This window comes from Aquarana catesbeiana, linkage group LG06 (genome assembly GCF_042186555.1).
Source record: "Aquarana catesbeiana isolate 2022-GZ linkage group LG06, ASM4218655v1, whole genome shotgun sequence".
Taxonomy (NCBI): Eukaryota; Metazoa; Chordata; class Amphibia; order Anura; family Ranidae; genus Aquarana; species Aquarana catesbeiana.
The window spans coordinates 351,564,681-351,591,365 of NC_133329.1; the positions used below are offsets into that span (position 1 = coordinate 351,564,681).

Below are 26,685 nucleotides of genomic sequence, written 5' to 3' on the forward strand. Positions count from 1 at the left end.
TTTAAGTTTCTTACCACCAGAGCCAGGACAAGGGGTGGGCAGGAGGGTGGGCACTGTGGTATCATGTGAAGTGTGGGGGCACCACAAAGAGAGGGGATTTGTGTTGGGAGGGGGAATTTGGGGGGAGGCAGGGGGTACAAATTTTTCTAGGAGGGAAAATTTGGGGAGGTGTGCTAGAAGTGGTGATTTGGGGGGGGGGGATTTGCGTTGAGAGGAGGATTGGAGAATGGAGAAAGAGGATTTGTGCTAGGAGGGTAGATTTGTTTTTTTTTGCTAGAAAAGGTAATATGGTAGGGGGGGGGGGGATTTGTGTTAGGAGGGGATTTTATTTTGTGAGGGGGATTTGTGCTAGTAGGGATGTTTGGGGGGCATTTGTATTGGAGGGGAAATTGGGGGGGATTTGTGCTAGGAGGGAATTTTTTTGGGGAGGGGTTTGTGCTAGTAGGGAGGTTTGGGGGGGGGCATATTTGGTAGAAGGAAAATTTGAAGGGGGGATTTGTGCTAGTAAAGATGTTTGCGGGGCACTTGTGCTAGGAGGGGAAATTTGGGGGGGTTTGTGCTAGGAGGGGAATTTTTGGGGAGGGGAATTTGTGCTAGTAGGGATGTTTGGTGGGTATTTGTGCTAGGAGGGGAATTTTTTTTTGGGGAGGGGGGTTTGTGCTAGGGTGGGAATTTTTTTTGGGAGGGGGATTTGTGCTAGGAGGGGAAATTTGGGGGAGGGGGGAATTTGCGCTAGGATGGAGGATTGGGGGAGGGGAATTTGTGCTGGGAGGGGGGAATTGGAGTGTGTGCGTTTGGGGGGGTGTTTTTGTGCTCAGAAGGAAAATTTGAGGGGTAAAGAATTTGTGCTAGGAAGGGGGAATTTGTGCGTAATAAGAAGATTTGAGCTGGGAGGGTTCTGGGAGGAGGGATTTCAGCAGTAAGGTGGATTTGTACTGTGAGGAGGGGGACTTTATGCTTAGGGGGTAAGCATGTAGATTAGTGTTTGTTTTGTTTTGGGGAGGGGATTTTTTGCTGACAAATAATGCTCATACATCTCGGGGGGGGGGTGTAAATTGGCATGTTCGCCCTGGGCTCTTGATCAATGTTTCTCAACCCTGTCCTCAAGTACCCCCAACAGGCCTTAGATAAAATAGCTGTCCAAAATACCAAGCCATTGACTGATTTAAAGCACCTGTGCATGATAAAGGAAAACCTCCAGACATGGCCTGTTGGGGGTACTTGAGGACAGGGTTGAGAACCACTGCTCTAGATGACCTTTTCCCGGCACTGCTTTCCACCATCTAAAAGTTTGTTTTGACCAACTGTACCTATAGCGGGTGTGCATGTGTGAATTACTGTGATAGCAACATGAAACTGTAAGAGACGTAGCTAGATCCCTCTCTAGAAGTCTTGCAGAATATGCCAGTAACAAATAAATGAGTAAACTAAATAAAAATGCTGACAATCGAGCAAATTTTTGACTTTCATTTACTGTCTATGGATATCTTCGGGCCCATCATGTTTAGGAGAGCTTATTTCTTGACTAAATGTATTCTAGTGTGTGAGATGCCTTGTTCAGCAAATATGGACCTGCAATGCCACAGACATTTTTCTGCAATATTTCATTATAACCTGACACTGTTGTAATCAGGTTTATTTCTATCATATTTATGCTTAGGCCTCTTTTTGTTGCCATTTCTTTTAAACTTTAAAGAAAAAAGGGTACAAATAAGTGGTAGTTAATCTCTTTCAGCTAATGGAATTTCTTTCCTGTACTCATTCATGCCTTTAACACAAGTTCCTAATCAAACACACAGAAAACAAACATTTTTTTCTGTCAGATTGTAGTAAACAAAAGGAAGTTTTAATTATCTCAGCTCCATTTCCTCTGGAAGACCAGCATTCCTCAGACACAAGAATCTCTCTTTGTGAGAAAGTGCTTGTGGAAAAAATGCTACTGAATATGTAGTCATTGCTGTGCACATGCATACCTTTTGTACATCATTGAATTAATTTTGTATTCCTATTTTTTCCTGGAATACACTTTACAAGGACCACTCCTGCTAAGCATATACAGTACCTGTTGCTGCTAAGGAAGATGGGTGGTCAAAATATATACATAAAAAGTAAATTTGGTGATTATAGAGAGTTATCATTATAGCCTTGCCTACGGCAGTGATACAATGTAACACAGTCAATGCGGAAAGAAAGAACTGGTTCACACCACAATTTTTTTGCATCACAAATTAAATTTTTGAATACACATTTATATGCATTTTTGATGCATTTTCAATGCGTTACAATGCATTTTTTCCAATTTTTTTTAACCACTTGTCACCCAAGCCAATTCTGGCATTTTTCTCTTACATGTAAAAATCATATTTTTTTTGCTATAAAATTACTCAGAACTCAAAGCATTATATATATTTTAGCAAAGGACCTTTTTCTTCCCTCCGACCTCCCACCTTGTTTGTATGTGTAGCAAAGTCCCGGGGCCCCTGAAGCCCAATGGTGACCTCCAGAGTTAAGGACAATAGAGTGGGTTACAAGGCATGGTGGGTGTAATGCAAGATGAACAGGTGGGCGTTAGACCCTTTTTGAATGCAAAGAGATTTAGTATCTCTTAAACAGAACTGTGGGAGAGAGGCTTAGGGCCAGAACACCAGGTAGATGCAATGTTAATTTGCAGACTCCAAGACTTCTATAGGTAGACAGCTATACAGGTGAAAGCCTCCAGCCAGACAGCACTTCTGTATAGGTACCGCTTCCACTGTCTCCTATGGCATCAATCTTGTAGCTGTTACTAACGGTAAAGTTATTCAGCTTTCTGTAATACGAACAATTCTCTTTACCCCACACTCACTCACTGTGGGTCTTCACTGAACGAGCTCCCAGTCTCTCTCAGTAGACTTCAGATCCACTAGCCACTGGATCCCCTGAGCTCTTTCACTGTAGCACTCAGTATCTTCCTCAAGCGTCACCCCCGCTTCACTGCTGGGTCCCAGGCTTGACACTCACAGATACTCCTCAAGCTTCACTCCTGCTGACATGTTAGGTCCCTGGCTTGGCACTCCACAAGCATTACCTCTGCTGTCCCAATGGGTCCCTGACTTGGCACTTGCTGAAGCTTTCCCACTTCTTCACTGTCCTTGGTTGGTGAAAAGTCTGCTCTGGTACTGGCCTCAGCTCACTCACTGTGGTCTCCGGTAGCAAGGTGGAGGGTCTCTTTGTGTTGACAGTTTCCCCTCTACCCCACGACCATGACAGATTCCCCTGCCTGTGGAACCGTTACTTCTGGTTGGCAATCCCAACCCTGCACTACTTCTGGATAGGCTCTCAGATAGCCTAGCAGCTAGATGTCCCTGGGATAGGCCTTAGGTTTCTGGCCTAGCAGCCTGGGGCAATACAACACACGTCTACCCAGACAGCCGTCCAGGTGGCACAGAACCCCGATCACCTGACTCCACCCAAATAAATAGGCTCTTCCAGCATGCCAAGCGACCCAAGAAATTCCCTGCCCATTCACTGAGACACCCCATTCATTCCTAATCTGTCCTTGCAATGCCCTTGTGTTAGCTAACGCACAACAAAATAATCCAGTGCACGATAGGTTAATAGGAAAAATAGTCTCACAATTGGTAGCAGAACATAGACATAAACAGCTTATTCAATGGTAAACATATAAACCAATCAAGTTGTCAATGCAAGAGGAAGTGGGGAGAGATGAGAAGGAAGGTAAATGGCTTACGGTGTCCCTGAGGTCCTCAGAGCAATGAGAGGCTGACGGCATCCAGAGATGGGGAAAAAACCCTTGCAGCAGGGGAGGGCACCAATGTCACTGCTGCACTCGGCCAAATGGAAGACCCGCTCCTGACGTGCTGACAGGAGGTGGAAAGGTGCCGCGTTCCACAGGAGGATCTGAGCCGCTCTATCCTGGGGAAACCAAACATGCAGATGGCTGCTCACTGCTGGGTAGGAGTGTCCTAGAAGCATACAGCATCCGGAAGGATGGAACTGGAGCTGGGTTGGCTGGCATGGATGGCGGTCTGCACGGATGGAAGCTGTGGTGACTGAATTTGCTCAAGGACCAGCATGACCCGCAAACGTCTTGGTTACTGTGACGACACGTTTCAAGCGCATGCGCTTTTTCAGAGTCACGGAAGTCGGCAACCAGAATGTTTAATGTTTCGACATGTAACAATTACAGTCCCCATATCCCGTGATTTGGAGAATTATATTCTATTAGGTGCAAGGCCTAAATCTTAAGAAAACTCAGACCATCATTCCCCTCCGTTAGTGCATGCCAGTCAAACAACGTCTTTTCCTAATCAGAGTTTTCAGACGTCGCCTCCAAAAAAAAAGAAAATTAGAAGAGGATGAAGAGGAGGAGCAAGTAATAAGAACCAACAAGAAAGAAAGAGCAGAGCTAACACAGGAGTCAGCACAATAAAAAAGCTCCAGTTCCATGCTTCCGGACGCTGTATCCTTTTAGGACACTCCTACCCAGCAGTGAGCAGCCATCCACTTTTTTGGTTTCCTCAGGAGAGAGCGGCTCGGATCCTTTTGCGGATCGTGGCACCTTCCCACCTCCTGTCAGTACGTCAGCTGGTCTGGCGTCCCTGACATGCAAAGCACGGAATTTAGCCTTCCATCTGACCGCTGCTTCCCCCTCCTCCTTCACCAGTAAGCCCAGATGTCCTCCACGCGCCGGTGAGTGGGTCTTCCATTCAGCCGAGCGCAGCAGGGACATTGGCGCCTCCCCCGCTGCATGGGTTTTTTCCCCATCTCTGGATGCCATCAGCCCCTCATTGCCCTGAGCTCAGTGACACAGTAAGCTATTTACCTTCCTTCTCATCTCTCCCCATTTCCTCTTGCATTGACAACTGGATTGGTTTATATGTTTACCATTAAATAAACTGTTTATGTCTATGTTCTGCTGCCAATTGTGAGACTATTTTTCCTATTAACCCATCGTGCGCTGGATTATTTTGTTGTGCATCGTCATATCCATATCCTCCAGCTATGGCTGTTGTCCAGCTGCACTGGGTCCATGCCCCACTTTACTAACTGTGATCCCTCTCTATCCACAATTGGCCACGTTTTAGCACTAGTGACATATGCTACCCACCACTTGTCTTATTTAATGTCACCAGATACCCAGCCATCTAGTGACCGAAGAGAGACCTCCTATCAATTGGCCAAGGCAACTATCACTTGGCAAATAAATTTAATAGCAACCCTACCTAAACATCAGGGTGCTACATCTGTTTTCTGTTTTTCCTTCCTATACTACCCCCACCCCTGGCTTTCAGGACCTATTTTCTTTCTTCTCTTTCTTTCTACCTAGTTTCCACACCTTGCTTCTCCTCCACCTTCTCTCCTTTTCTGTTAGACCTCATACATATTAGCTCCCCTGATTCAGGATAATTAATTTTACCTAATCAGTGCATTTTTTTTAGCACTGATCACTGTATTGGTGTCACAGGTCCCCAAAAAGTGTCACTTAGTGTCAGATTTGTCCACCTCAATTTCGCAGTCCCACTAAAAATCGCAGATCACCACCATTACCAGTAAAAAAATAAAAAATAAATGCCCCTAAATCTATCCTGTAGTTTGTAGACTCTATAACTTTTGTGCAAACCAATCAATATACGCTTATTTTTTTTTTTTACCAAAAATATGTAGCAGAATATTGGCCTAAATTGATGAAAAAATTTGTTTTTTTTTTACATTTTTTTACATTTTTTTGGAGATGTATTATAGCAGAAAGTAAAAATTATTGTTTTTTTTTTTTCAAAATTGTCGGCCATTTTTTGTGTATAGTGCAAAAAAATAAAAACAGCAGACGCAATCAAATACCACCAAAAAGAAAGCTCTATTTGTGGGGAAAAAAGGACATCGATTTTATTTGGGTACAGTGTTGTATGACGCAATTGTGCACGATTGTCAGTTAAAGTGAGGCAGTACCGTATCTCAAAAAATGGTCTGGTCAGGAAGTGGGTAAAACCTTCAGGGGCTGAAGTGGTTAAGAAAGGCGATCTGTTCTGATCTCAGCTACATCTGATGCATAAAGAATTAAAGCTTTAAGTCACCATCCTCCTCCACCCTTTCCTTTGCCAGCATCTCCTCTTTACTTCATGTATTGTTAGAAGCCTCTTGCATACTGAGTTTCTTGTTATCACCCACTGATATCACCTGAGGGTTCTCTCTTTCTTAAACTCAGTAAGCGCCTGCCGCATCTCCTTGCCTCAGGTACCATGGTACTATGCAACCATTTCATTTGCATTTAAATGTCCTATCATTGGGCAGCACAGTGGTGTAGTGGGTAGCACTCTCACCTAGCAGTAAAAAGGGTCACTGGTTCGGATCCCAACCACGACACTACCTGCCTGGAGTTTGCATGTTCTCCTTGTGCCTGCGTGGGTTTCCTCCGGGTACTCCGGTTTCCTCCCACACTCCAAAGACATGCTGGTAGGTTAATTTGCTTCTGTTCAAAATTGGCCCTAGTATATGAATGCGAGTTGGGGGCCTTGGATTGTGGGCTCCTTGAGGGTAGGGATCAATGTGAGTGTGCAATGTATGTGTGGAGTGCTGCGTAAATTGACAGCGCTATATGGGTACCTTAAATGAATAGGGATAATTGTAGACATGCACCCACACTCACTCAGGTTGAACTGGATGGACTGGTGTCTTTATTCAACCTTACTAACTATGTACCTATGTAACTATTGTTTTTCCTTATCCATCTTTGTGGGCTGCGAACCAGTCAATTGGCTGTTGTATTTTTGATTATTTTTTTGTTATGACTCCCTTTTCTGGGGGCTAATTTGTATACACATATACCCTATGTAGCTCTACGCTCTACCTTGCCAGACACCACCAGCCACATCTCCAGCCGAAACATTTTTGAATCCAACTTTATGATCCATAAGGCACATCCAGATATCTGGCTGATGGATACAACCATCTCCAACCCTTGATGCTCTGGATGGTTTAATAACTTTTGATACATACTCTCTATCAACCATACCTGCATTAAGGGGAAAGTACTATTCTACCTCTCCTCTATAGCTACGGTCTATATAGAGTTATACCACTAAGTTATACAATAAGAACATCCCACAATAAACAGACCCCTGGCTGATGTCATTCACATTCTCTGTTGCTTGTGCGCTGTTCTGACGGACATAGCTTTCTTTTCATTCTTGAGTTATGTCCTTTGTCTTTATGGGTGGAGCATCAACATTTGCAATATAAGCTACAGATCTGGAACCCGCAAGCCCCTGGCCCTGAAGAAGATCTGCATTTTGTTTTTGAAACGCATTGGACTTTCTATGTGTCTGACAAAACTCTGGGATTTTCCTTGCAGCTGGTTTCTATCTCTGTTCCCAATATTTTTGTTTGTTGCGTATATCCCCATGTTCATCTTGCTATATATTATCAATGTGTAATAAATTTTCAATATTTTTTTAACATCAAACTGTTTGTGGCCCGGTTTAAAGTCCCTGAGGAATTCATGTTTTAACTCTATGTATCAGGGATGTGGTCCACAATCAGTTTAAGAAATTAGTTGCGGTAAAGGGTCTCTTTAAACTTATACCCTATGTATGTCTTCTTTATATCTTGTTAATAAAATATTTGAACAAGAAAAAATATATTTTAGCAAAGACCCTAAGGAAAAAAATGGCAATCGTTGCAATTTTTTATGTTACACCGTATTTGCGCAGAAATTTTTCAAACGTGATTTCTTTGGGAAAAAAAAACTTTAATGAATACAAAAAAACAAAACATAATATTTACCCCAATTTATTTGTATACTGTGAAAGATGATGTTCTGCCGAGTGAATAGATACCAAACATGTTACACTTTAAAATTACTCATGGAATGGCGCCAATCTACAGTACTTAAAAATCTTTATAGGTGAGGCTTTAAAAAAGTTTAAAGGAGGAGGTCTAGCACTAGAAATATTGCTCTGACTCTAACGATCACAGCAATACCTCACATGTGTGGTTTGAACACCGTTTACATATGCGGGCACGACCTATATATGCATGCACTGTGAGCAAGAGGAGATGGGGGCGCTTTAATTATATTTATTTTTATTGTTAATTTATTTTTTTTACACTTTCTCTTTAATTTTTTTTGATCACTTTCATTCCTATTACAAGGAATGTAAACATCCCTTGTAATAGGAATAGGGCAATGCAGGTCATCTTTATGGAGAAATCTGGGGTCTAAAAGTCCCTACATCTTTTCTCTATGCTGGAAAGCCTGAGATAAAAAAAAATCGATCTCGGCCTTTCCAGCAAAAAAAAAAATGGCAGTGTTTACATCTGCCAAAGACGGAAGTGACGTCATGATGTCACTTTCGGCCTCCGAGGGTCATAGAAATGGCCGGGGGTCATCTGGTCCTCGGCCAGCTCTATGGTAAACTGGGTGTAGCGGCGGATTCATTCTCCGGCTCCCGATCACAGAGGAGAGACTGGAGAAGCACCAGAAAAGCACCAAAGGGTGGCAGGAGGGGCAATGTCCCCTCCCGCTGCCTGTAAAAGCAAACCAAATTTTTTTGGGCAACAACAATCTTTTAAAGTTATCATCAGTGAGCGAACTTATGCGATTGTGTAAAATACAACTAGGATCAGAGTTATGCAATCTGTTTATCTGGAATTTATTTCTACAGTACACTTCACAAAAAGCAGTATAATGTTTTATCTCCCATTGCATAAAGGTATTTAAATAATAATTATAGCTATATATAATGCACTGTAGCATGTTGTCTTTTATCCTGCAGTGATAATCAGTGGTGCCATGTTCACTACCAATGCAGATCCATAGAATGAGAGTCAGGTCAGAATCAGGTTGTCAGGGAAAGAAATATCTTTTAACAGTCAGATCATAGGTCAACCCACCAAAATTACACAATTCTTTTATCTCTTGGGGATTCTAACAATGAGATATTCCCACTGGAGTTACTAGACCTGCCATAGCTTTAGGATGCCAATCAAGAGTTTCTTTTTGGTCTATTGAAGTACAAAGAACGTCTTAAACCTTAGGGCTATACTGCCATCTACTGGAGCTTTGGCACTGGCAAACACAAAAAACTGTAGGCCAACCCCCCATATTACCCCACACACTATCAGCACCCATTAGTTTTTTGCTAGTGACATAGGAGGGTGGACAATTTTTCTACAGCTCTGCTGTGTTAATGCTAATTTTGTTTGTTAGCACCTTGTTTCTACTTCAATCTTTTTCCTTAATACACTTCTCTATACCACTGCTGACTTTTCAATTGCAGTTTTCCAGGACAGTAACTTTCGGCCTAGCTTTTGGAGTACCACGTTTGGACCCCGCTGGACTGGATGTGAGGAGAAGCACTGGGTTCCAGGTAGGGAGCATTCCAGACTTTGTTCTGATAAAAGTAATCTGTGGAACTCTTTTCAAATCCAGAGCCAGTGACATGGCTTTAGCCATGCCGTCTTTGAAGACTCACTTAGCGAGAAGGCATTTCTGGCCAAATACTGGGAGCTACCTCAATTGCTTAGGTAGTTAGGTGCCTTTATTCACAGAAGAAGTTTATGCTAATATCATATGAAGGCTGGGGTGTTGCATGCTTCATGCTCTTTTTCCTGCCATACGGTGTCAGGGAAGCATCTCTCCACTGCTGCTTCTGCTTGAAGAGCCACGTGGAACTTCAATCTATGATCTATTTCTCCTGCCTGCCTACAGTCAATCCAACCCTGACTGCTATCAGCTGTCTGGGTTTCACGAGTGCTTGAGAACTTGCCTCTTACCCTGAGCATTTATATTGCCATACCACCACATGTGTGATTTTAGATGCCAGGGTGGTGGTTTGGAGCATTTCCACTGCACTGGGTACCCTGAGCTTGTGCAGTATTCTACTGATAGTTCAGGGCCTGCTTTTAACTGCCTAGAATAAAGTCCTCTGCACTTGAAGTCTAGTGTAGCTGGACCCTCACAGCTGAGGTTTTTAGCATGGTCATGCAGGATTTTTGGCCCAAATCACCAAATTATTTGCTGGCTCTGATTTCAGTTGCCACAAATGCACTGCCGGGAAGATTCAATATCTGATTTTCTTGCAGCCTTAGCAGCTTCTGAGCCATTGGTTGCAAAAATTCTGTCTGATTCCGAGTTGCTCCACTGCTTGTCTGAAGCTTGCCCCTGAAAAGTCACTGTCTTCTGCTATTACTCTCAAATTAAAGTTGACTGTTTCAGCTTTTATTGATCAAGTGCACGCCACTCTAAAATAGAAGATCAGCCTGTTTTTCCTGCCTGGGTCAAAACTTTTAAGGCCACCAAGACTTTCCCTTTGCACCTGCTATTCCAATGTTTTCTCTATGGGGATTGGAAAACATCTTGACAAGCTGTTTATATCCTCAAAGCTTATTAGCTTTGTATTTGTTTAATGAAGACATTGTGCAAACATGGTCTATTCCCACTGTGAATTCAGCAGTGTCTTGCCTTAACAGGGCACTTGTCTTTAATGGGCCAATCAATAAGGAGTCAGAAGCCCTTTCTAGAGCTCTGTTCTTATTGGCAGTCCCTACCTCTCATCTGATCCTAGATGTGACTTTACATTGCCAGACCGTGGGGGAGATTTACTAAAACTGGTGCACTAAGAATCTGGTGCAGCCGTGCATTGTAGCCAACCAGTTTCTAGCAATAAATCCTGGAAGCTGATTGACTTCTATGCAGATTTTGCACTCTCCAGCTTTAGTAAATAATCCCCCCCACATGTTTGGCTGATTAAAATCGCTTAAAAGAGATCTAACCACTGCCTTGCTTGGAGCGGATGGCTGTAACATTGCATTTCATCTGTTATGGATCTTTGCCTCATTCTGGATATCAAAGCTCTGAATGTCTTCAATCAAGTCCAAACATTCCACATTCCTACAAAATCTGTCACTGCCTCCCTTAACCAGGGGACTTTCTGGCTTCTGTGGACATTAAAAAGGCTTACCTATATGTCCCCATCTTTCCAGTGCATCAGCAATCCCTGTTCTTTGCTGAGGGGCTTGCACTACCAATTTATGGCATTGCCCTTCGGCTTCTTGTCTCCACCCTAGGTATTTATAAGGTGCTAGCTCCTGCACTAGCCCTTCTAAATTGTCATGTCATTCATGTTGTGGGATACTTAGATGACCTCTTGCTGAGAGAACAGTCAGCATGGGCTCTTTTAGACAATGTGAAGTTGACCTTCAAATGTTACAACAATTCAGATGGATTTCAAACCAACAAAAATCATTTTTGTAACTGATTCATAATTTTGTAGCATCTGGGTTTAGTCCTGAACATGGGCTGAAGACAGACTACTGCTCTCACACAGAGGGTAGCAGTCCTAATCTTCGCTGTGTGGTTGGAATTCTCATTTTTAAGTCAGCACTGGAGCAGAATTTAATCCAATAAAATCTTGTAAGCCATTTAAAAACAATGTTTTTATCCACCCTGATTCAACATATTTTATTTTGATGAAAGCTACATACTGTTGGGCTTTCTTTTTTTTATTTTTACACCTAGGACCATTAGTCTGTTATGTCAATTTTGTTTTCCCAGGGAAGACGCCTATTCTTTTAATTAGTATACATGTAGAGGACCTATGTATTTTGATATTTTCTTATCCTTTTCAATTAGTATTTGTTTAAATTGGTTATCACTCTTGTAATACAAAGGAGGGTTCCTTCTTTTTATATGACATTATGTCACCAACATAAACTGCCAGTAGGATAGGAATGAGGCAACCTAATGTTCTCTGCCATCTCTGATGCTACACACTTCTGATAAATGTCACTTTGTTGAATATTACCACTACTAAAATACCAGCTGGACCCGCTGACACTTTTGTACTTCTAATTTGTAGTGTTGTGAATAAATTAAGGCATTTGCGGGTGACTGACAAGAGAGATTCAGATGGAAGCTCTGAGGTTTAAATAATAGTTTGTTCAAATAACCTCGTCGACAACATCAGCCTATTTGTGTCGATACTGACGAGAAAAACATTTGCAAATTAGATTCATGCAACTGCTAATAATGTTTAACTGCACAGCAGTACTAGAAACATGTGTAATCTGCATTTAATTTGATAGATGCTGAAGGGATTGCTGCCTGCCTTTGATGTCAGACCCTAGCATTCACACAGTTTAGAGTTGACAGGTTAAAATCATCACAACTTAAAGCAAACTATCTTGAAGCTCTTGCTGATTTCTCAGACTCTTATAGAGCACAAGTGTTATTCAAGCATTCTATTGCTCCGAGTATGTTTGTTCATTTTGAATGTCATGAATCACACAGTATAAACTCATCCATTTGTAAGAAGGATACTTTATGTGGTTTGGTAAATTGCCCTACCTTCTTTTTAGATGTAGTAGATTGTAAGTAGGGGGTTTTAAGAATGAGATATGTTTTTCTGAGGTAAATTCTGGTTAAAGCTGAACTACAGACAGCTTAATACACAAATAAATGAATAAATATGTGCAATTGCAAACAGAACTCCCTCAGAAATGTATACAGTATCTCACAAAAGTGAGTACACCCCTCACATTTTTGTAAACATTTTATTATATCCTTTCATGTGACAGCACTGGATAAATGACATTTTGCTACAATGTAAAATAGTGAGTGTACAGCTTGTATAACAGTGTACATTTGCTGTCCCCTCAAAATAACTCAACACAGCTATTAATGTCTAAACCGCTGGTAACAAAAGTGAGTATATATATATATATATATATATATATATATATATATATATATATATATATATATATATATATATATATATATATATTGTACATTCACATCAGTCCCTGCCCTCCAGGAGCTTACAATCTAAGGTCCCTAACTCAAATGTGTACATACACATACTAGGGCCAATTAACCTACCAGCAAGTCTTTGGAGTGTGGGAAGAAACCCACTCAGACACAGGGAAAACATGCAAACTCAAGGCAGGTTGTGCCATGTTTGGGATTCAAACTGACAACTCTAGCACTGCTAGGCAGAAATGCTAACCATTTAGCCACTAAACTATTGCTTCCCAGAAGAGTTTAGGTGTAGATATTTGCCAGCACACCTCAGGTCTTCAGATTGAGTTCAAAACAGTTTTTAATTGAGTATGATCAAATCATAAACAAGAGATTGCAATGTTTCTGAGTCACACAGAACCCCTTCATCAGGCTCAGAAATATTGCATTCTCTTGTTTATGATGTGATCATACTTTATTAAAAACTGTTTTGGACTCAATCCAAAGATCTATGGTGTGCTGGCAAATATATACACTTTGACATACATGAGCCAGTCTCAAGGTTTCTGTAGCACCAAGTAACTGAGAGCCTTTTCCAGGAATGTGTGCAATGGAAATATGGATGGATATCTGAAAGAGTTTAGGGCACACAATAGCATGTCTTCTACTGCGTGTCGTGTGTCCATTTACTAGGTGATATGTCACTACTACAGAAGGGTCATATGGGGCTGCCGTTGCTGGCTTCCTTTGAGAATGCTAGTTGTCTGGCTGTATCTGGCTTCAATACTTCCGGGTCTCTGACCCACAAAAACCATCCTTTAAAATGAGTGGGAGCATTCTTCATCTCTACTTGCTCCAGGTCAGTTACTCAGTAGATTTTGATGTCACAGCATCAGCCTGACAGCCTGGAAACCAACATTCTTAAAGGAGAGGTCAGCAATGGCAGTCTACATAATTCTTTCATGATAGGTTTACTTTAAGACCAAAAGCTTTCTGCGATAAACCTAAGTGGAGGAGCCCTAAATCTTACCCTGCCTCTGTGAAGTATTTTGGACAATAAAAAAGCCAATCACATGAAGTGAGAGTCTTGGGGGTGTTGTATAAAAAATTGCAAACAGAACTCCCTCAGAAATTTGTTGCCCCAGTATTTTTTGCCGTTACTTTGACATTTTTAGAAAATCATAGGTTCATGCAGGATGAAAGGGAAAAGTAATTTTAGCAGCAATACATTTTATGTGGACTTGTGAAACATGTATTTATTTCATTTTACAGTATATTCTTTAGAAAGTTGTTTTCCAATAACTGACACCTCTAAAGAGGTTCTAAACCCTAGCTGGATGATATTTAGTTGGCTGAAGCACTGTGTATCATAAACAACTTATTTTCTTTATAAGATACTTGTTTTCCACCTTTTTTAATCCTTTGTTTCATCTCAGTACTGTTGAACTGCAGCAGGGCCTTCTTGTCTACATAAATGCACTCCCAATGATGTCTATATCAGATTTTTTAGGGTGAGTTTCCTGATGGTAACAACAGTAAACAAACCTGCCGGTGCAATGTGTTATAGCCTAACTGTTTGTAGTTTCCATTGGAAGAGCGCGTGACAGGGTGACAATGCATTGCTATTGGGAGACAGTGACAAAGCATTGTCACCCTACAGCTGGAAGTGCCTGAAGTAGGTTTATAAAAAAGAACTGTGACCAGGTGCTTAACGTATCATGCCTCCATCCCAGTATATAACATACACACAAAATGAGGCATAATACAAAAGTCATAAAAAATCTATTGTACAAGGATTTGACATGTAAATGTATAAAGTACACATTAAAAATGTTTGGCATAACAAGCCAGTGGGTTACACGTAACAATATATAATATACATCAAGCTGATATATTTTCAAGTATATGCTTTACATAACCAAGATGATTGCAATATGAGAGAGAAATGCATTTTGTAACTTGACGCGTTTCATGAATACTTTCACTTCTTCAGGAGTAGATGCCCCCAACAACAGAACCCTATAAAACCAGCTTGGAACTTAATAATACATAGTGTCTCCAAATGGTAACCACTGCTCCTTGTCTGACACGGGAGTAGTGGAAGGGGAAGAAGACACCCAGTGGGAAAACCAATGAGGTGGCACACGAGAGATCATGGTTGTGGTAAAAAAAATACCATAATGCCAAAAACCAACCCAGTGTTTGCATTGATGCAAACATTGATGATTCTCTAACCAAACAGATAAAACATGTACTTGAAAATATACCAGCTTGCTGTACATTATATATTATGTGTAACCCATTGTTATGTTATGTTATGTTATGTTATGTTATGTTATGTTATGTTATGTTATGTTATGTTCTGTGTAACCAATGGCTTGATATGCAAAAAAAATGTATGTGTACTTTATACATTTATTTGTCCAACTCTTGTACAATAATTTGATAGTTTATGACTTTTGGATTATGCCTCATTTAAAGTCCCATGAGCGAATATTGGTTGTGTGAAAGCAGGGCCTTTATGCCACATTCACCAGTTATTGTTTTAATGAAAGGTGCATTTAAAAAGATTGAACTCAACTTTTGAAAAGGCATGAACTCGTTAAAGCTTTTATGAGATTTTAGTGATATGTACATATGCTTTAAACTTGTTGCTTGACTGCAACCCACCTCATTTTTGTCTAACATCCCACATTTTAAGATGAAAAGAACATTTAAAATCATAATTTTTTAAAGGACAATCAGGAATTTATTAGGTGTGAAGTTAGTGGGTTTGATGTTATGCTCTATGGTTAACAAAATAGCAAAAGGGATCAATATTTATCATCATCATTTATCATTTAGCAGTCAGCAATGTTATCAATTTAATAGATTTCTATTGTCTCTTCTACTGGGTTATATTCAGCTTGTAGTTGCTAACAGTTATTCTCTACTTTGCACACCATCTCAAAGTTTTTACCAAATAAAATTAGCAAAAGCATTTTGCTCCACCGACTTTTCATCTAATAACAAGACAAAGGGAATTGTACTGTTCATTGAGTGACATTTCAAGATAGGATGCCAGCTCAGCTGGACTGTATCTCATTAAAGGGTAATTAAATAGTCATTTTGCAGTCGTAATCTTATGATCTCCTAACCATATTGCTGTAAATTGGCATTATAGCTTCCGTTTGCTATAGTTGCCTCTGTGTCAGGGGTACTGGGGCAAGATTATAGAATGTGACAAGCTTTATGGCACAAAAACAAATGGCACCCGTGTTAGACTTTTTACCTGCTTTTTTAGGAGGTTATTATGATGTTTTTTTTTTTTCTTATGCATCAAGTCAAGTTGGCTTCCTCTTCATGTAACACATCTTTGGGTCAAAAGCCTTCTCTATTAAATGCGACGGGTTTTTACAGTCTTAAAAACTGTTTATTTCCTACTTTCAGAGAATCTGTTTTCTTAAACTGTGAGCACAAATTAGCTTTTTCTTTATTACAAACTTCACCTTCTCAGTGGCTCCTTCCAAAGCCACTTTTAATAGAAATAGCAAGTTATAAATCATATAAGCAATTACTAAGACATTCTGCGAGTAAGGCTTGGTTTAGGCTACAGCCCCAGATGTTCCTAGGCTTCAATAATGGGCCAGCCCAGATATTTACAGCTTAATTTCTGTGTAAGTGCACTTGTCTGTGTTTGGCCCCTTTTTCCAGTTATAGTCAAGTAGAAAGATTTCATTTACAATCATGGCAAAGCTGTGAATAAAGGCAATTGTTTTCTCTTTCAAACACACAATAAATCGTGATATTAAATTCATTCTTCTATTTTCCCAAACCAGTTTTTTTTTTTTTATGGCTTTACTTTCCCATCATCATATCATTATATTGTAATATTTTAAATTCTACTCTTAATTCTCTTATACCTATTTAAAATTTATATCTGCATTTTGTTAGGTGTGTTTATAATTATATCTATATTATGGGTTTGTCTTTCTTGTTAAAATAGGACAAATGTGTTCTTGGTTAAAGTGTTATATTTTTGCTCTTACTTAATTTAAGAGTCATAGTCTTGTCTGCCCATAAAAAAATAAAGCTCTCGTGTTTAGCTCTTGTGTCAGCTGGGAAACTCTCTTGTAACATAACTGGATGATATGTTACACGTTGTTCCGTACATTAGGAGTTTATTTTTCAACATCATATGACTTTAAGAATTTCTTTTACTTCACTGCATCCTGGCAAAAAGTCACAGGAAATGAAATGGGAAAACAGTAGCGACAGGATAAGCATGTTACATATATAATTCCTGTTTCAAGTTTTAGTTACATAAATTGTAATCTTGATCTAAGGAAATTATTACTTAAAACAAGGATTTTAACTTCTTGTACTAACAATAATAATGGCATTTTTTATTTAGAAGCATTTTTTTTTTCCAAAAAAAGAGCATTCTTTGGATGGCCTTTTAGTGCTTTTATTTAATTTCTGCTTTTTTAGTCATGTGTGAAAAATAAAGTTGTCTTAAAATGTGAAGTGTATTAAGTTCAGAAGAACAGTACAGTTCATAAATTCTCTAGCGGCCAGTGGATTTTTCATCGGGGAGACTTCCAATAAAAATGATCTATTTTAGAAATAATATTGTTTAGTGGGTTGAAAAGCAGTGTAATAAAATTAGACCTTCAGTCTTCTAAAGTTACTACTCAGACAGCACCCTTGGGAGGCCAATATGGCTGCATAAGCAGATGATCCAGAAGGTTGCATCGGTAGATACATTTGTTAGGCTCAGCTATAGATATAATGTATTCCTATATCTGTAATCCTGACACTGTTACATCCAAATCAAATCAACATGAGGTTGTCATCTTTAAGCAAATATGTTAAGTGTTGTCTTTTGTGCTTTGGATATGAAAGAACGGGGCCCAAGGGAGCCAGCATCATGCAAATGGAACAAATCCCATTTCTTCTGAGCTCTGCTGCCCCCCCCCCCCCCAGCCCCCCTCCTTCATGGCAGCTGACTGTGTTATCTTTGTGTGTTTCTTTCAGTGCTGACAATTCTTTCAGTGATCTAAGTTAGGGCACATTAGAAAGTGGAAGCAGCTGTCTGCGCTATGCTGAGAGACGTGTTTGCTCTACTGCAAAGATGAAGGACCACGAATCCTTGACACACTCTCCCCCTCCCCCCCCCCTTTCACTTTCCAACACGATCAACATTCAGAAGCATCCATCGTCTGCTTGGACAGTTTTTTGTTCTGACTGACAGCATCTGGCACAGGCAAATTTAAAAAATACATATTACACCCTGCCTAGAACTTAACCGTTCCTTCCTTATTAATCTTCTGCTTTTTTTTTTTTTCCTAGGAACCATTTACATTTTAATGGAAATGTGAGACTGATAATTGTGAAAGCACAGTGTAATCAAATGATCAGTAATCATCACTGCTTATGTATACTGATATATGTATTAACACATCAAAATATTGTATATGTTCTTAAATGATTGCTAATACATTTACATTTCTATTTTCTATCTTATAGTATAAAATATAACAGTTACAAGGTCTTGTGCATTGAAATTTGTGTACTATATGCATTTATTGCCCAAGGCCACAAAATAATTCATTGGCATGCTAAAAATATATCAGTTATGATTAAACCGAGATGTCTTTACATAGTGGCAAAATAATAATTGGATAATTAATTTCTTTGTGAAGTGTTATTTGCACTGTGAGCAAATCCGTTACATGTGACTATATACTGTATATTTATCAGTGATTGTGTTGGAAAATAAATTCTATTTTTTGCTAGTAACATGAAAGTGTCATCTAATCAATATGGCACTTCCTCTTTGAATTCAGCTTCTTTTTTTCCCCCACTTAAATCCGCAGAACATTTTATAGTCACTTAGGATCCATAAGCCAGGTTAGGCAAGCAGACAAGCTTGTCTGGCGTTTATGTAAAAATATTATGAGGGTTGGCTCCAGCCGTCAGATTGTGGACATTGAGACCTAAAAAAAAAAAATAAAATAATTCTTTCAGTAGACGTTTTCAGCTTTCCTTGTAACCAGGGATTCAAGTACTGTATCAACAACCTTATCATGTGACATTATTTCCAGCAAAAAACAGCACAGTAATGCGACTACAACAAAACGGTGAGAACGTCAAGTGCTTGTGAGATAGATTTTAGAATAAAGTATATTGTTTTAGCTTCTTGACTGTAAAAATCTGTTGTTATAAAAAAAAGTGCACATTTAAAATTTAGTAGGTAAAAGTTATTAATGTCCAAATAATTTATCAGGAAGGTGATGACCTATGTTGTTTAATACAAACCTATTAAAAAGAAATACACTCAGATGGTAACATTCACGTTGCATATATTTATTATGCGGAATATTATTGTGGGTTTTTGGTGTGTATGACATATTTAGCAATAAAAAGTGCAATTTAATTTTTTACGTAAGGGTTGCTAGAGCAGAAATAACATAAACTGTGTAGCACAGCATTCCTCCCTACTATGAGGAGTGCAGTTCTAAACAACAGTGACTGCAGCATTGCTGCCAGCATGTAGTCCAGCAACACACCTGCATGATAGCTTGTTGATTCATGTAATAAAACGTTTGTGAAACGTTTTTGTGGCATCAAATTTAGAGAAAATGGACATTTTTTTTTTTTTTTTTTGAAAAATGCTATTTTGCAAACTTCTACAATCATTTCTTTGTAAGCTAAATTAATCAAAACAAAGCCCTATGGCATAGATGAGATTGTCACTATTGTGCTAAAATTTAAAAGGGTTTGCAATTGTTTCTAAATTTTATCAGTAAACATATATTTTTATTTACAATTTCCTCTAAATAAAATGTATATATTTTACAGTTCCAATTTTTTAAAAAGTACACGTAATATAGTAAAGGAGGCACCAAACAACTTTTTGTGATTCCTTTGAACTGACTTTTTATTGAGCTATCCTTTTTTCAAAACTGGGGTGTTAAAGTTACAGTACAAGAATAGTGTCACATACTTGTTTGTAAGGTCTTTTCTTCTGAATGATGCTTGGTTCAGGGAGACCACACTGCATTAAAAAAAATAATCTAAAAATCTGTGCTAGTTCATTAAATCAAGTTGGTAAGAGATCACTGTAAACCAGTAGAATAATCTCAAAAAGATAAAAAAGTCACACTTACCCCATTACTATATACAAAAATTTAGCAATTAGTGCATTCAAAAAGAGTCAAACCAAAGTGCTACAAATATTATAACTATATATAACTATATTGAACTATTTCAGATCTAGTTTACATCTGATAATGAGATATGCCAGTAGAGTACAGACAGGGCTAAATATGCTAAACATAAATGCCCAGCTCCTTCCCTAATGTTACATAGTATGGGAACACTAGGCAGGATTTATACTAAGGAATTCTATGAGAATGGTAATAAGTAACAAATATATAAGGAGGTGAAATCCCAATTTGGCTGAAAAATTGGAAATACACTTCGACCTGGCGTGGTAGTTTTTGGAATGACACATAACAACTAAAACATTTAATATTAATAATAATAGGGTCTGTATCTTACCAATCTTTTTAAGGTATTTCTAACCATATGGTTTTAAAAAAAGTTTTGATTTTGTGACATAATGCTCTTTTTTATGCAAGTGTTGGGTTTTGATATAATATTTGATATGTTGATCTTTGGACTGTTTCTTCAGTGTATTTCATTTATTAGGGATATGTGTGTATATATATTATTTCTGTTAATGATTTAAAATCTTAAGGTATAAGAATACAAAGAAGAATAATCGAATTCAAATAGTCATTAAACTTTTATTGGAATTATCGTATTATTATGATAAAATTCCTTTGTGGAAATAAGTGTACTTGGAGTGGGAAAGAGTCTAGATGTCCCAAGTGTAAAAAGCAAGGTTTATCAGTAATGCTTTTAATCTGGACTAGTATGCAATCCAGGAGCATCCACAGATCTGCTGTGGTAATTACCATACCCCCAGTGGCCAGGAAAAAAGACATTTGCCTAAAAACCTGATGTCTTCATTACACAGTTTACATTTTAATTAGAAACCTGACTATTAGTGATTCACTCAAACAATTATACTTAAATGGTTTTCTTTGGGATTTAAGACATTGGGAAGCAGACATACATCTGTTTTGCATAAGGAGAAAAATTAAAGTCTATAGAAAAAAATACAGACATTATCAACAATATGTTTGGTCTCCTATTGTGAGATAATAAAAATGTGGTGCTTCTTCCTTATTGCAAGGAAAAAAAAAGCGCCCATAGCACAGTGGTAAGTTTTTGTGTGTTGCAGTGGGGTTGATTTACTAAAGGCAAGTAGACTGTGCACTTTGCAAAGTGCAGTTGCTCCAGAGCTTAGTAAATGAGGTAAGGGTTTACTTTGCAAATAGTACCCAATCACGTGCAAACATTTAAAAAAAAAAATGCATTTTTGCTTGCATGGGATTGGATAATCAACTGAGTCATTTACTAAGCTCTGGAGCAACTGCAAAGTGCACAGTCGTTTTCCCTTAAGTAAATCAACCCCAGAGTCTTAGCACAGGGATGATTTCCCAGAGATGTTCCACCATTAATATCACCTGGAAAATGACTCAACAATATTGTATATTAATGCTTAGCGCACTTGTCCACTCATGTCTGTTATTATCATTTCTATATATCAATTCTTCCTGCTCATGTTGCCACATGAACATATAATCCTGAAATTCTTATATCTGTTGGTAATGTTGAGTGTAACCACCACTTCTAAAAATTATCACATATTTTATACAGACTTCCAGCCGAATAAATTGTATGGTCCATGATAAGTTTTAGAGGCCTAATTTAAGGTGAATTATTACCTTGTGTAAAATAGAGGATTTGATCCATTAATAAATGTCTCTATTATTAATATTTTTTGCATCAAGATTTTAAGTTGTAGTCCAATGTGTTCTTGGTGCTTATTACTGTATAGTCAAGACCCGTCAAAGGATCCTTTGCTCAGGTTAATGGGTAGTCTGTCTTTGACTTAGATGGTATTTCAGAGTATTCACCCTATTGATTCATTGCAGAGTAGTGACACTTTTTTACTATGGCATTTATGTTATGTGTATGTATCATACGCTTTTTTTTTTATTCGCTTATTGCATGTGTCACTGTCTTTCAACTGCTTTTTAGTTCCTCTTGAATGTATCAGTTACTGTGAATAATGTAGAATTCAGCATAAGTACAAGAACACTGGCAATTTTAGGTGGCTCAATTATGCTACTAAGATTACTAAAGAGTATACGCTAAGAATAGATATTGATCATTACACAAATGAAACAAATAGTTTTATAAGGTGTCGGCTAGGCAAGTAGCATGTAGTAGTTTTGAAATCAATCTGATTGCAAAAGAACTGAGAAAATAATTGGTGCTACATGTTACCTGTGTAACTTACATCATAGGTTCTCAACCTCAGTCCTCAAGTACCCCCAACAGACCATGTTTGCAGGTTTTCCTTTATCTTGCACAGGTATTTTGGACAGCTATTTTCTCTAAGAGAAATTCTCAAAACATGGCCTGTTGGGGGTACTTGAGGACTGAGATTGAGAACCACTGCCTTACACCATAGGGAGCCATTTGCTTTATCTGTGTATTAATCAGTGATTAACATCTTAACACCTGCACCTATTCACCCTGTAAGAGGTTTATGATGCCTGGAGGCGGGACAGGGCTTAGGAGCGTGTGACTCCATGATTAGCTGTCACGTGATCTGAAAACTCCAGCGGAGCTTTCGGTTAGACGCCAGTAATTGTGTTAAGAGCAGCACAGCTGTATGGACAGCAATTCACGCAAATATGCGGCCCCTTGGCGCCTAGGGCCAGGTGCAGAGAGGCAGCAAATTTGCATGCGGCCAGCGCCAAGGGGTTAATCTATACAATTAAGAGATTTTAGTAGCATATTTGACATACTCAAAATGACATCCAATCAGTACAAGCCATCAACTGAAACACCTTTAATAATTTTAAAGCCAACAATGTACTTCTGATTGGATAATATAGCTTTCTGTTGTTTGCACTTTGCTGTTTACCCTGTTAAAGGTAAATTCCAGTCAAACAGTTTTGCATTTTGCTCTGTGCATTCTATTGTGTTGCGGTAATTGAGAAGGAACTAATTTTCATCTAGGCATGCCTCTAATGTACCTAACTATCCTGCTAATTAATTTACTGCCAGTATCCTTTTCTTCTCTAAGGACCTGGTTTACGCCAGATATGTTTTTGACCATTTTGTAGCACTGAAAATAATTCATGGATGCTTCAATGCATGCATTCCAGGCCTGTGTGTTCACTGGTTCCAGCAAAACCCTCTCTTGGATTTCACTGCAGCCTTTAACTACACAAGTTGAAGTGTAGCTGATTGTTAGAACAACACAAAATAAGATTAACAACAAGCTGCAGCTTAGATCACAAGCAGACTCACAACATAAAGTATAGGCAGCACAATGACTTAATAGTTAGCACTGATTAGCCTTGTAGCATTCGGATCCTCGGTTCAAATCCCACCCTAAACATATCTGCATGATGTGTATATATTTCGTATAATAATAATGATGCTTGCATTTTTTTCCTGTGCTAACGTGGGTTTCCTCCCACACTACAAGGACATGCTGGTAGGTCAACTGGTTCCTGTCTAAGTTGGCCCATGACGTAGTATGAATGCATGTGAGATAGGGACTTTAGACTTTAAGCTCCTCGAGTGACTGATAAAAATGTACAATAGGTAAATTTCATTGTTATTCTATAGTTTCCTGCAATAAATATAAGGGTATTTTGGTAGCAACCCAATGCATATATACTGTAAAAAAACAAAAAAAAAAACAAAAACTTGTGGTATGACATATTCCCATGCACACATGTGAAAACTCTGCATTGAGGCGTACTGCATTGTCAGTAATAATAGTGCAGCTGTGTTTTTTTGTGTGAAACACATTTGACAATCCACTTGCATTAACACTCACATACATGTTAATGGGTCCTAAAGGTAAACCAAGCAGTCTCTGACTTTAGAATGTTTAGTACTGTATTTCCTGAATACCATTGGCAGTTTAACAACTGATTTGATTTGTTGCATTAAATTAAAATGCAACCCCAGCCAAAAACTTTTTTTTGGGTGCTTTGGATAGAGTTGGAAAGGGTAGAACCTCTCTAAGGCTTCTGTTGCTGTTTGTGCCTTCAGTGGAGCATTCTTACCTCACTTACAGTTTTAGTGGCCAAAGCCACTTGAACAGGAAAAGGAAGAAGTGCTATCCAACAGAAACGCAAACAGCAATAAGCACCAAAAATAAAGCAGCTTAGTGAGTTAGTATGCCTTCAAATAGTAACAACCAATGTTGTTTTCTTTAAAGTTTAGGCATATATAAAAAGCTTGGTTGAAGGAAAAGAATTGCCCTGGGTTGTCTTATGAATATTTACTGAGAGTTTTGTAAAAAAAAAAAAAAAAAAAAAATGAATAAATAAAAATTATTTTTAACCTTCCTGCATTGCTTCTGCAGTAAGTGGTGCAGCCCATGTCTTCCTGTTGAAGATTATTAGGAGGGTGGTCTACATTCTGGTCATCATTCTCTATGGGCCATCTCATGGTAGACTGGTCCGCTGGTCTGTAACAGAAAATGCTCTTTCTTCTGCCTGTGCAGTTGGTTGTATTGTTGGTTGAGTGAGTGTACAGCTTGTATAACTGTAGATTTGCTGTCCCCTCAATATAACTCAACATACAGCCATTAATGTCTAAACCGCTGTCAACAAAAGTGAGTACACCCTTAAGTGAAAATGTCCAAATTGGGTCCAATTAGCCATTTTCCCTCCTTGGTGTCATGTGACTCGTTAGTGTTACAAGGTCTCAGGTGTGAATGGGGAGCAGGTGTGTTAAATTTGGTGTTATCGCTCTCACTCTCTCATATTGGTCACTGGAAGTTCAACATGGCACCTCATGGAAAAGAACTCTCTGAGGATCTGAAAAAAAGAATTGTTGCTCTATATAAAGATAGCCTAGGCTATAAGAAGATTGCCAAGACCCTGAAACTGAGCTGCAGCACGGTGGCCAACACCATACAGCTGTTTAACAGGACGGGTTCCACTCAGAACAGGACTCGCCATGGTCGACCAAAGAGATTGAGTGCACATGCTCAGCGTCATATCCAGAGTTTGTCTTTGGGAAATAGATGTATGAGTACTTCCAGCATTGCTGCAGAGGTGAAGGGGTCAACCTGTCAGTGCTCAGACCATACGCTGCACACTGCATCAAATTGGTCTGTATGGCTGTCGTCCCAGAAGGAAGCCTCTTCTAAAGATTATGCACAAGAAAGCCCGCAAATAGTTTGCTGAAGACAAACAGACTAAGGACATTATTACTGGAACTATGTCCTGTGGTCTGATGAGACCAAGATAAACTTATTTGGTTCAGATGGTGTCAAGCGTGTGTGGTGGCAACCAGGTGAGAAGTACAAAGACAAATGTGTCTTGCCTACAGTCAAGCATGGTGGTGGGAGTGCCATGGTCTGGGGCTGTATAAGTGCTGCTGGTGCTGGGGAGCTACAGTTCCTTGTGGGAACCATGAATGCCAACATGTACTGTGACATACACCCTGTTCCAAATTATTATGCCAATGATATTTTTCTCATTTACCTATATAATTGATGTAAACAACAGTCAGCGTAATTCTCATGTTATCAACTATTAAGAGTACAATTTAAATTTTATTGAACAAACCTCCTAATGATAACAGTTTTTTTTTCAAAATAAAAAACTTACAATGCACTGTTTCAAATTATTACATACAGTAAACACTTTATAGGTTGTAAAGAACTGAAAATTGTCATTTTCTGTGTTTGCAGCATATTTACTGAAATCAAAAGCTATTTAAATCAAACTTTGAAAAACATTTTAACTTTTTAAACATTTTAACAGGTCACGTTACATTTTAACATAGTACCCCTTATTTGATAGCAGCTTCACAAGTCTTGCATCCATTGAACTTGAGTTTTTGGACAGTTTCTGCTAGAATTTGTTTGCAAGATGTCAGAATAGCCTCCCAGAGCTGCTGTTTGGATGTAAACTGCCTCCCACCCTCATAGATCTTTTGCTTGAGGATGCTCCAAAGGTTCTCAATAGGATTGAGGTCAGAGGAGGATGGAGGCCACACCATGACTTTCTCTCCTTTTATCCCCATAGCAGCCATTGATGCAGAGGTATTCTTTGCAGCATGAGATGGTGCATTGTCATGCATGAAGATGATTATATTACAGAAAGCATAGTTCTTTCTTCTGTACCAGGGAAGGAAGTGGTCAGTCAGGAACTCCACATACTTTTGCGGAGGTCATCTTTACACCTTCTGGGACCCTAAAGGGGCCGACCAGCTCTCTTCCCATGATTCCGTTCCAAAACATGACTCCACCACCACCTTGCTGACGTCTCAACCTTGTTGGAACAGGGTGGCCGTCCACCAACCATCCACTGCTCCATCCATCTGGACCATCCAGGGTTGCAGTGAACAGGACTGTTTGAAAATTAGTCTTCATGTATTTTTCTGCCCAATGCAGCCGTTTCTGCTTGTGAGTGCTGGCCGGATGGAAGGTTTACACCTTGATGTCCGTGGGACTCCAGAGGCACCAGCAGCTTCAAATACCTGTTTGCTGCTATGTAATGGTGTTTTAGCAGCTGCTCTCTTGATCCGATGCATGGATCTGGCATAAATCTTCCTCAATGTGCCTTTATCTGCATGAAACCCGTCTGTGCTCTGAATCAGCCACAAATCTCTTAATAGTGCGATGATCACGCTTACGTTTTTGTGAAATATCTAATGTTTTCATACCTCGACCAAGGCATTGAACTATTTCACTCTCTTTGGCAGCAGAGAGATCCTTTTATTTCCCCATATTGCTTGAAAATGGTGCTCTGCTTAATAATGTGGAACACCCTCCTTTAGTAGTT

At 39.2% G+C, this 26,685-nt stretch overlaps 1 protein-coding gene across 3 annotated transcripts in view; it reads left to right on the forward strand.

Moving 5' to 3' along the window:
- Positions 1–26,685, forward strand: part of FIGN (fidgetin, microtubule severing factor) — a 248,624-nt gene that overhangs the window by 66,327 nt on the left and 155,612 nt on the right. Inside the window, exon 3 of one of the 3 annotated variants that reach the window (XR_012245010.1) lies at positions 9,279–12,686. The exons of the other annotated variants lie outside the window; for them this stretch is intronic. The gene's annotated coding sequence lies outside the window, so the exon portion shown is untranslated. Of the gene's footprint in view, positions 1–9,278; positions 12,687–26,685 lie in introns of those variants that run through there. 3 annotated transcript variants of the gene reach the window in all.